Source organism: Gigantopelta aegis, chromosome 3 (genome assembly GCF_016097555.1).
Source record: "Gigantopelta aegis isolate Gae_Host chromosome 3, Gae_host_genome, whole genome shotgun sequence".
Taxonomy (NCBI): Eukaryota; Metazoa; Mollusca; class Gastropoda; order Neomphalida; family Peltospiridae; genus Gigantopelta; species Gigantopelta aegis.
In genome coordinates this window covers 74406880-74419148 of record NC_054701.1, presented here as the reverse complement: position 1 = coordinate 74419148, position 12269 = coordinate 74406880, and the positions used below count along the sequence as shown (strand labels likewise).

The following is a 12269-nucleotide window of genomic DNA, read 5'->3' as shown; positions in this document are numbered from 1 at the left end:
TTGACGGAAAAACATTCGATTGTTCATTACTACTAATGCCAGTATTGTCAACTGGTTTCTTGCCTACCAGCGCTCACGGGGTACCACGTGATCAAAACATGTGACGCCACCGTGGCTTCTCCTATATAAGGGTATAAAACTAATATTTTTTACGAGCTTTAACATTATTCATTATTAAGTTACATGCCAACTCATCCATTCTCTTTTGATGCAAATGGACTATAAAATATGGTGAGGTTTGCATGTGGAAAAATTGTCAAGAACCCCAAAGCCACTGCTCCCCCACCACACACACACACACCCCCCAAAACCTGCACATGCGCCTGTGTTGTCATAATTAAACACACAATCCTTTCTCTTCCCTCAGGGAGTCGTTACAATCAGATTTAACTGTAAATTACATCTGACACAGACAACATGAATAGTGTTACATGATATATTATTATTGACTAATGGTTTTGAAGATTTCAGTTAATTTCATCTGAAACATGACCTACTAGTCCGCCATGGGGGGCATACTGATAGTGTGACTGAACAAAGCCAGGCAGTACAGACGGCTTGCTCCAGGGTCATGCTGTGACCTTGAATGGCAGCCATCTTCATTAATCTGGGACTTCTCAGCATCATCAATTAAAATATGATTACTAACTCCTGCTAGAATTCACAGTGCACCATCATATCGATGACCTTTCCTTTAATAACATGTCAGCTGCCAAAAGCATTAATAATTAATTCACAATCTGGTAACAGTATAGTTAACCCAGAATCTTTTAAAATTTGTGGGACATAATTGTAAAGTGTGTTGTTAATTATTTGCACACCATAAAATTGACATTATTTTCAGCTTAAGTGTTCATTCTTATAAATTTTGGTTTTAAAAAGCAGATGGTCTATTCTTAAAAGACATGGATTGATAATAAATAAATTAATTAATTAATTAATTAATTAATATGTCTAAGTTAGCTGTTTGACTATGCTTCCAAGAGGACCAAAATGTGTAGATCATGATCTTCTATTTACAAATGGAGAAGACTAAAATTATACAACAAGAATTCAGCAGAATTATATGTTTCGTGTACCATAAAATGCTTCTAGAGCACTGTAAACATCAGTAGGTTTCACAAGTTTAAAACTGATCAAAACACACAATTTTAATCGATATGACGGTGCACTGTGAATTCTAGCAGGAATTAATAATCAGATTTTAATTGAAGGAAGGAAGGAAATGTTTTATTTAACGACGCACTCAACACATTTTATTTACAGTTATATGGCATCAGACATATGGTTAGGACCACACAGATATTGAAAGAGAAAACCCGCTGTCACCACTTTATGGGCTACTCTTTTTGATTAGCAGCAAGGGATCTTTTATATGCACCACTGCACAGGCAGGATAACACATACCACGACCTTTGATGTAAGTTGTGGTGCACTGGCTGGATCGAGAAATAGAGATTTTAATTGATGACACTGAAAAGTCCCAGATTAATGAAGATGGCTGCCATTTTCACATCATGACCCTGGTGCCACCACCACCATTTAAAACGTAAGACCTATGTCTCACTTTTTTTTCTTGGGGGGTTTGGGGTTTGTGTGGGGGGTTTTCAATTCAAAGTTACCAAGTTTCTTCACAAATTATCATTAAATTGTAAGCCTAAAGGATCCACCAAGTTATCCTACAACCAAACACAATTTCATGAATAATAATTATAATTTAACATAGTTAATCTGAAACAAGACTAATTCTCACCAGAATAATTACAGACATGCCTCCACACCTGTCATTTTGTTCAAGCATTATAAATAAAACATCCCAATTTCTTTGATTGTGAACAGTTTTCTTTTCATACAAAAACAATAATATTAACATTTCCTGTTCCAAGTGACAGCACATGGAAATAAATGGAACATTTTCCCCAGAGATTTACACCAAGATAAGAGCAAGCATCATAGCCGTATTTACCGATATTAATGTGGTGGAAATGTCTGTGAAAATAACACCTTGATGCATGCAGTTTGTGGGCAGCTGATCTCCAGTGCCGATAGGAAAGGTCAGTTCCCAGACCCAGGCAAAAACACAGCAGCCACAAAACACAACATTTGGCTACAATGGCATGCATTTGTTGTTCTTCCTCACCCATTTTGTGTATTTGTATGCACTTGATAAAAAGTGGTTCCTTTGCCACATGCTGGATTTGTATGCAAGATAAAAAGTGGTTCCTTTGCCACATGGTGCATTTATATGGTTCCCTTGCCAGGTGGAGATAAAGCTAGTTCAATGGTTGAGCATTCATTCACCTGAGAAGTTTGTTTTGTTTAACGACACCACTAGAGCACATTGATTTATTAATCATCAGCTATTGGATGTCAAACGTTTAGTAATTCTGACTCGTAGAGGAAACCTGCTACATTTTCTTAATGCAGCAAGGGATTTTTTATATGCACCATTCCACAGACATGATAGCACATACCATGGCCTTTGATATACCAGTCGTGGTGCACTGGCTGGAACGAGAAATAGCCCAATGGGTCCACCGACGGGGATCGATCCCAAACTGACCACTCATCAAGTGAGTGTGTTACCACTGGGCTACGTCCCGCCATTCATTCACCTGAGGGGGCGGGACATAGCTCAGTGGTACAGCGGTCGGTCTGGGATCGATCCCCGTCAGTGGACCCATTGGGCTATTTCTCGTCACAGCCAGTGCACCACGACTGGTATATCAAAGGCAGTGGCATATACTACCCTGTCTGTGGGATGGTGCATATAAAACATCTCTTGCTGCTAATCGAAAAGAGTAGCCCATGAAGTGGCGACAGCGGGTTTCCTCCCTCAATATCTGTGTGGTCCTTAACCTTATGTCTGACGTCATATAACCGTAATTAAAATGTGTTAAATGTGCATCGTTAAATAAAAAATAAAAATAAAATTTCATTCACCTGAGATGCTTTGATCAGTGGACCCCTTCTGTAATTGGGTTTTTCCACAACTGATACATCAAAGGCTATACGTGGTATGTGCTGTCCAGTCTGTGGGAACGTGTTAACTGGATAAATGTAGCGGGTTTTCTCTGAAGATTACAAAACATGACAGAATTACCAAATGTTTGATATCCAATAGCCAGTGATTAATTAAAAATAAGAAGAAATTAGTTTAAATGCGACAAACATTTAACAGAGAGACAAAGACTTTTTTGTTTAATGGACATTACAAACATGGAAGATGATGATATGAATGGTAAAGCCGCATTATTTACATTTCGGTATGGGACTACTTGACAGGGCTATGCTCCACACTTGCTGTCAGTTAGAAAGTTATCTCGGTATCACCCGAGCCCGGGGTACACAGAACATGCAGTGTATGCCGGGTAATCATCCCTCATGTGGGGTCATACACTCGGGAAATACACCCATAATCCCACCTGTGAAGTGGGTGCATGAAACTCCCTCATTGCCCAAGGTGGGATATGAACCCAGTATCTACCAGCCTTAAGTCCGATGGCATAACCATTTGATAATTAGAGCACACATTTACAATTTCTACATTAACAGCAATGGATCTTTTACATGCTCTTTGGCAGACAGGACAGCACATACCATGGCCTTTAATATACAAGACATAGGAAACTGGTTGAGATACCGGTAGGCAAAAAAACAAAAACAATCAGAGAATGTGTTCACTGAGGTGGTTTGATCCTACGAGGTATAGTCAGTCCGTCCCATTCTCCTACAAAAACGTTTTTATCAATAATTTTAATTTTGGTTGACATAAGAGGAAAGTAAAAGTATTTTAGAAATAACAAAACACTATTTTGTGTGCAATTTAGAAAACAATCGACTCAGAAATAAATAACTTGTAGTAATTTCCATAGTATGTGGAAAGGACCATCTAGATTCCACACCTTATATCCAAATATTTGGTAAAATCAAAATAAAATTATTAACCGGTCTTGACAATACAGCCCATATAGTTGAGGTGTGCCCAGGACATAAGAGTTTGAACCGTAATTGGGTATAAACAATATCAAACAAATTCCTAATCTACCCCTGAGCCTGCTAGTGAAGAACCCAATAACCAGTCTAGAAATATTTGAGTACAATAAAGAACTGAACTAATTGATTGCCCATATGTACCTGAAGTAGAGACAGACAGCTGGCCACTATATACATGAAGGAAATGTTTTAACAACACACTCAACACATTTTTACTTACAGTTATATGGAGTCAGACATATGGTTAAGGACCACACAGATATTGAAAGACGAAACCCGCTGTCGCCACTTCATGGGCTACTCTTTTCGATTAGCAGCAAGGGATCTTTTATATGCATCATCCCACGGACAGGATAGTACATACCACGGCCTTTGTTACACCAGTTGTGGAGCACTGGCTGGAACGAGAAATAGCCCAATGCGTCCACTGATAGGGATCGATCCTAGACCGACCGTGCTCCAAGCAGACACTTTACCACTGGGCTACGTCTCACCCCTCTTCTAAAATATCTACAGCACCCGGTGTTCCCAGGCCGTCACCCATCTAACTACTAACTGGGCCCGACGTTGCTTAACTTCGGTGATCGGATTAGAACCGGTGCTTTCAACGTGGTATGGCCGTAGACAAAGACAATTGGGAGTTCTACTAAAAATCAATATATTTCATTTTATATGTTTTAATTTATAGTTTCCAAACTGACAAAACAATAACCGGTTCCCAAAATAAATTACGCAGGAATGATATCTGGAGCGGTGGTGGGTGTGTGTGGGGGGGGGGGCATAATACCTAGTGGAGAGGGCAGTTTCTTGTGGGGGGCATATTTTAATCTTTATGTATACAGAGTACATTTTTGTCAGATCTGTTGTGTGTATGTGTGTGCACTCACATATGCATGTGTCAGCATTTGTTTAACAGGGAAGGGATTTGGGGGGGGGGGGGGGTCATTGAATATAAGCTGCCATTAGTGCATGGAGCATACAAATTAACGAGATAGATAACAACTGTGGCAGGACTAAAATAAGTTTCTTCTCTTTTGGAATTTTTATCATTATCACATGGGAGTCGGGCAGAAAACACACATTTTAATGGAGATGCTATTTTACTTGTTAAAAATATTCCGTTATTTGGCCAGGACGGAATTACCACAGCCTTTAACTGACCACTGGTGGGGTGATGCTTCAGAGAGATGGAAGGACCATTTGCCAAGCTGGCTCAATCAGATAGTCACTTCCAAGACATGTCTCTCAGCAAAGATAATTCTCAAAAGCAAAGTCTGAATTCCATGCTCTCCTTATCAGCTGTTCACAGTTTGTACTTTCGCAAAATCTCTCAAAGATATTTCATTACAGTTTTCAGAATACAATGGAAGATATTTCAGAGAGTACTGGAAAACGACACACTTTTTTTTTCTTTTCTTTTTTTTCAATCTAGTAAGATTTAATTATTTTTTGGTGTGTTTATTTTCAATTACGGTTCTAGTAAACTCTTACAGTGGGAATAAAACGTATGTGCCTGGTTTGTCTGTCCAGAGACCTGTTTCTTAAATGACCAAGGTGCCGTCCACGAAGCAATGTTAGCGTTAATATCACTTTAAACGCATAAGGTACTAGAATTTTGGCACTTAAGGTGATCTTAGTGCAACAAGACGCCTAGACAGGCATTCCAAATATATGTAGATGAGGTGTGTGTACCCAGGACAGTGTGCTTGAATCTCAATTGGATATAAGCATGAAAAAAAGTTGAAAGATTGTTTAAAGATTGTTTTGTTTAACAACACCACTATAGCACATTGATTACTATATCATCGGCTATTGGATATCAAACATATGTAATTCTGATACAGTCATCAGAGGAAACCTGCTACATATTTCCTTTAGCAGCAAGTGATCTTTTATATGTACTTTCCCAAAGACAGGAAAGCACATACCACGGCCTTTGGCCAGTTGTGATGCACTGGCTGGAACAAGAAAACCCCAATCAGTTGAATGGATGTATCAAGGTGGTTCGATCCTGTGACGCAAGCATCTTAACCCTTATCCTACCGCATTCTTTTTGCTAAATTTAAAGAATTTTCACCTGTTCTACATTTCTAGTAATTTTATTAAAATCCATGGGCATTTTAACATGAAATTACACCCATATATACCATAATGATCCACCTACGTAATGATAGCATTTTGTAGATGGTTATTTTATTTATGTTACCATGGCAACAGCTGCAAATTTCAATATACAATTTTTTCATTAATAATTAAGAAAACATGAATAAAACACTACTATTTTTTTATTTATTTAAGTGTATGCTGTGATTTATTAAGCATAGTGATTGATTTAAAGAAAAAATTAAGCAGACTGCCATTTTTTTCAGAATAATAGGGTGCAATGCACATACTGTCATCAACGCTTTTTTGTAAATTATGAAGATAATGTCCAACATTAACTATTATACATTTTTAGTAATATTATTAAAATCAGTTGACATTTCAGCATGAAATTACACACATATATACTAAGAATATCCATCTACGTAACGCTAACATTTTATAGTCAGTTATATTATTTATGTTACCATGGCAACAGCTGCAAATTTCAATATACCATATTTTCATTAATAATTATGAAAACTTTAATTAAAAACTAATATTTTTCTTTGAATTTAAGTCTATGCTGTGATTTATTAACCATACTGCTTGATGTAAAGAAAAAATTAAGTTGACAACCGCGTTTTTTTCTGAAAAACAGGATCAGATGCGCATTCGGCTATCAACACATTTGTGTAAATTATGAACATAATTTCCAACATTAACTATTATACATTTCTGGTAATATTATTAAAATCAGTTGACATTTCAGCATGAAATTACACACATATATACTAAGAATATCCACATACATAAGGCTAACATTTTATAGTCAGTTATATTATTTATACCATGGCAACACCTGCAAATTTCAATATACCATATTTTCATTAATAATTATGAAAACTTTAATTAAAAATTAATATTTTGCTTTTAATTTAAGTCTATGGTGTGATCTATTAACCATACTACTCGATTTAGAAAAAGAATTAAGTAGACAGCCAATTTTATTTTTGAATAATAGGGTCAAATGCACATACTACCATCAACGCATTTTTGTAACTTGTAGACATTGTGTCCAACATTACCTAGACACTAAAAATATGTATACTATCTCTATTACTTTATATATCTTTGTCAAATGACACAAGATTTTAAAAAAGGTATATGCCCTTTTACTTCCTGTTATTTTCAAATGAACATAATTAATTCTGTTACCATGGTAACCAATGCAAAAAGAGGAACCGTTTCCCATATGAAATGTTTTAAATGAATTTATTTGAATACAAATCACTGTATAATGATGTAATAATAAGCTCCCAGCTGTTTACAAGAGATGGGTGAAAATTGTGAATTCTGTTACCACGGTAGCCAATGCAAAACAGAAAATTTCAAAAAAAATATTATTTTCAAGGACTGAGAAAAAACAACAATGTATAGTGACATAATTGTACTATGCCTGTAGAAAAGATATATGAAGCTTATTAATTCTGTTACCATGGTAACCAGTTCAAAACTATATGTTACCATGGTACCCAGATCGAAACTGTTATCATGGTAACCAATGCAAACTATTGGTTACCATGGTAAGGTATGTAAAACTGGAAACTATTTGCTGTGTGCATGCAACTTTTGGGTCATACGGTCAAAAGTAAAGGACACCAGTAATCAATAATTTGAGGGTACTTGAAAACTCCACATCATAACTGCCGCAACTAGGTGGTTATGGGGTTTGGAATCTTTTTAAATTGGACACTGTATTTCATGTACACACTTTAAGCAGCAGCTATCTTACTATAATCATTCTAAAAATTATTAAAACGTATCCATTAATTCCCAAGATTTTAGGGTACATAATTTTACCCTTCATACCCTCTGGCAGAAACCCTGGACACTGATATTAGAATAATAGAAATAGTAAAAAGGATTTTATGTATTTCCGTAATTTATTGTGACACAAGATACTTGCCATAGTGCTTCACACGGTCACAATTGTAAAAAAAAATTAAAAATGTCCATTCATCTAAAAAATGTTTTAAACCCAAAGAAACAAACATCAACATGTGAGCCCTAATTAAAATTCGATATGTACCGTATACATAATGTGTATCTAGTGTTGAACACTTATGCATGATACAAAATAGATCTAAACGGTCACCTGAGTAAATTGCTGACCACAACTACCAAACACATGGAGTGCGGAGCACCCATTTTCCTAGGGGGATTAAAATGACCAAATTCATGGTTTTGGGTTTTCCATGGGTGAGAGCAACTATCAAATAAATTTGGTTGGAAATGGTCTAGTATTTCTGAAAACATAATAGTTTAAATGCATTTGTCTATGTAATAGATGGTTTAATGAATTTGTCTCCTACCTGAGGGGGGGGGAGGGGGGGGGCAGGGGACATAACATTAACGAAATTCGCAAAATTGATATTTGTATGGTATTCCTGGACACGATAATTGGCTTAATTTCCCCTATTTGTGCCCCACCGTTAGGAGAGGGGTAGAATGACCAAATTCACAAGGAAATGGGTCACGAATATGCAATTTCTATATAACTATTGTGATCTCCATCCCCACCTAGGGGACATTCACAAGTTATATACACTGGTCATCTATTTGCCTTTATATATTATTTGAATACTATCCAGGTATAGCATTTCGGGCAAATGAGCTGGCCTAAAACCTTTTAACCATGTATTTCCATCATTTTACTCTGACACAATATTAGTTGTAATCCATGTAAAAATATGTAGTGATTCGTTTGCAACCCTATATAGCTGTTCAGGGCTGTAACTAGGATTTAAACAATGAACCAATGAGCATGGAAGGTGCAAGACACCATTTTGCAGTCATTTCAGGAAGGTTACATACTTAAAACATCAGTATCAATAAACTATTTTTCTATTATTTTAACAACCCCCCCCCCCCCCCCCTCCAATGCATTCCTCCCACACCAGGGGCGGGATGCAGCCCAGTGGTAAAGCGCAGTTGGTTTGGGATTGATTCCCATCGGTGGGCTCACTGGGCTATTTCTCGTTCCAGCCAGTGCTCCATGACTGGTATATCAAAGGCTGTGGTATGTACTATCCTGTCTTTGGGATGGTGTATATAAAAGATGCCTTGCTGCTAATGGAAAAATGTTGGGGGTTTTCTCTCTAAGACTACTAGTATGTCAAAATTACCAAATGTTTGACATCCAATAGCCGATGATTAATAAGTGTGCTCTAGTGGAGTCGTTAAATAAAAAATAAAAACACACACACACACACACACACACACACACACACACACACACACACACACACACACACACACACACCATTGCCTCTACCCGTTAGCCGAGACCCTGCTGTTTGGCAGTAAAGCTAATATGAATAATAATTGTTGTTATCTAGATTCAGGGATTTTCGTTCAACTCTGGCAGAAATGTGCCTGCATCCCCAACAAAAATGAGAGCCCGTACGCTTAGGCCTATGCCGCTTCATTTTTTTTATTTTTTATTTTGGGCCCTGTCGCTTAGGCCCTTGGAGAGGGAGGTCAGAATGTGTTTATGTGTGGCACAAAATGTAGTTGGAACTGATTTAAAAAAAAATGATAAGTCAAAAACATGAAACGCGTGACGCACAGTAGTCCGAGCGGACGTAGAAAATGTGCTCCCTACCGCAATAGGTCACACAAGTAAATGTTTAAAACATTATTATCGGAATCATGAATTTATATATAAAACTTCTTCTGATATGTTTATTGACGGAGTGAAAGAAGAAGAAATCACTGGCAGTTGGTCCCGCGAAGTATTGTATCTGGGTCAAGGGTCGATAATATAGGTCAACTACACTTCGAAGTTTTTGCGATTTTTCTTTGATATTTTTATCAACAATATAGGATCGTTTTATGATTTGTGATTATTACATCCAGAATACAACATTTTAATTGCATTAAATAATTTGTTAACGATTTTTGAGACAAAAACAATGTTTCGGGTCGTTGCCTACACAACAGTGTCCGCCCTGTTAAAGTACGTGGAATGCTGTTCTTTTTAATTGTTATTTTTAAAAATTTAGTTATCACCGTATTTTAAAAATAAAAAACGTGATTACTTACTCTGAATCTATTGCAAACCATTATCCTACTGTAATTTTCATATTTTATATAGGTCCATATAGTTACCGCACAAATTTTTTTGGGGTGTTGCGTAACACGAAAAAGGACCGTGTTGATGTTCTAAAAAAACGGTCGATAACTGTTGCATGGAAAAAAAATTGGACCTCGCGGTAAGGGTGTGTATAACCCCGACGCATCCACACCAATTGGTACCGTACAGGCCTGATATACTAATCATAAGCGTACGGGATCCCGTTTTGTTTTGTAGGGGTGGGAGAGGGAGAAGGGCAGGCTAATTTGTGCCTGAATTAAACGAAAATACCACCAACTAAAAAACATTTATTAGTTTTAGCGTTACTGCCAACCAGCTATATATAATATAGGGTTTCAAACGAAGCACTACACAATTTTACATGGATTTAATTACAACTAGTATTGTGGGAGAAATGTTGGAACTACTAGTACATGATGAAAAGGTTTTAGGCCAGCTCAATTTGCCCGAATGTCTCTGTAGTATTCGCCCAAATTTTAGATTTTGGTACTAATAAATTTATCAAAATACAATAGATCCAACAGTGCAACACAACTACAGTTTACCTCATGATGATTAATTTATCTTTATAACATTTGCAGATATGTGTGCAGGGAATGGGTCGACCCCCCCCCCCCCCTTTTCCGGTCCCTGCTCGAGCAGATTAAAAAAAAAAAAAATTGAATACATATTTCAGCGGAGCATTACAGAAATCCCCTATAAACTTCGCTCTCCAGACACCCCTACCTAAAATCCCAGCACACATGCCTGATTTTTAAAAGATTGTCATCCACCATACAACATTATTACAAAACATTTAATGCATATACGCTTATTCATAAAAAGCCATGCACGGCACCCCCCCCCCCCCATCCCCACACACCAAATCCTTGGATCCGCGACTGGTACAGTAATAAAAACAAAAAACCGGTGGCGCCACATAATTATGTGTGACACGCAACGAGAATGTTTTGTGATTGGTTATTGAAAATAATGTAGGCCACGGTATTCTGCAGACTACTTCAGCAGATATTCGTAACCTATCATTTGTAATTCATTTTTTAAAAATGAGAACAAATATATATCCACTCAGTAGTGATTAATACTAATGTGAATGTTAAAAAGGAAAAACTGGCAGAAAAACAACACACAACAAAACAACAACGAACACCGAGCACATGTGCGTATTCGATCATATAGTCGACGTAACTGTTCAAGTAAACATAGTTAGTTAGAATATCGTCTGCTGTAGTATAAGTAACCACGTTGTAATTATTAATGAAAACAGTTAGCCGCACATGCAAGCAATGTGTACTACTGCTGTAAAATTGTATGGCGGGAAATATGCTGTCACATGACCTGTTGTTTATAAATAGAAACAGGGAAATGGCGCTTTTCGACGACTGTTTATGCCGTCGGATTACAATTATTTGATTGTGTTTGTACCTTTTTCAGGCATTAAAGGTGATACTTTTTCTAATTTAATCCAACTGTCATAATGTAGTTCATATATAATAGTATATTATGACAACTTTGTAGAGATAAAAGAAACCGCTACCAAAAAAACAAGAAACAATAACAAACAATAGCACGCGCTATTTGACGGGTCATTTTTGTTTTTAAAAAAACATGAGATGTACAACAGCAATTTAGCAAATATTTGGATATGTCATTCTAAGACTATTTATTGACATTTTCTTACTTTGTTTCTGACAAAAATGTCAACAATTAATTTAGAAAACGATTTTTAAATGAAAACAATGCAAAGTGACGTCATTGTGACGACGCTTGACATGTATACACGTCAACGGCAGGATAAGGGTTAAGCTAACACTCAACCGACTGAGCTAAATCCCGCCACCCACCCACTCCCCAACTGAATGTTTTCTCAAAATTTACTTTTAACTGCTCATCATATTATATTTATGTACATTGGGGGGGGGGGGGGGGGGGGTGTGAAAGTTAATGATTAATATATGTATAAAAGTGTTAATCCATGCTAAATGATTAAAGTCATCCATGAAAATATGAAGCCATTTACAGATTTTAAAGC

General features: G+C 36.8%; 1 non-coding gene across 1 annotated transcript; it reads right to left on the bottom strand.

Annotated features, from left to right (window-relative positions):
- Positions 1-4503: 4503 nt before the first annotated feature.
- On the bottom strand, positions 4504-4622 carry LOC121369525. Its single transcript, XR_005957630.1, has one exon. It is a non-coding gene; the product is annotated as a 5S ribosomal RNA (ribosomal RNA).
- Between the last annotated feature and the right edge of the window lie 7647 nt (positions 4623-12269).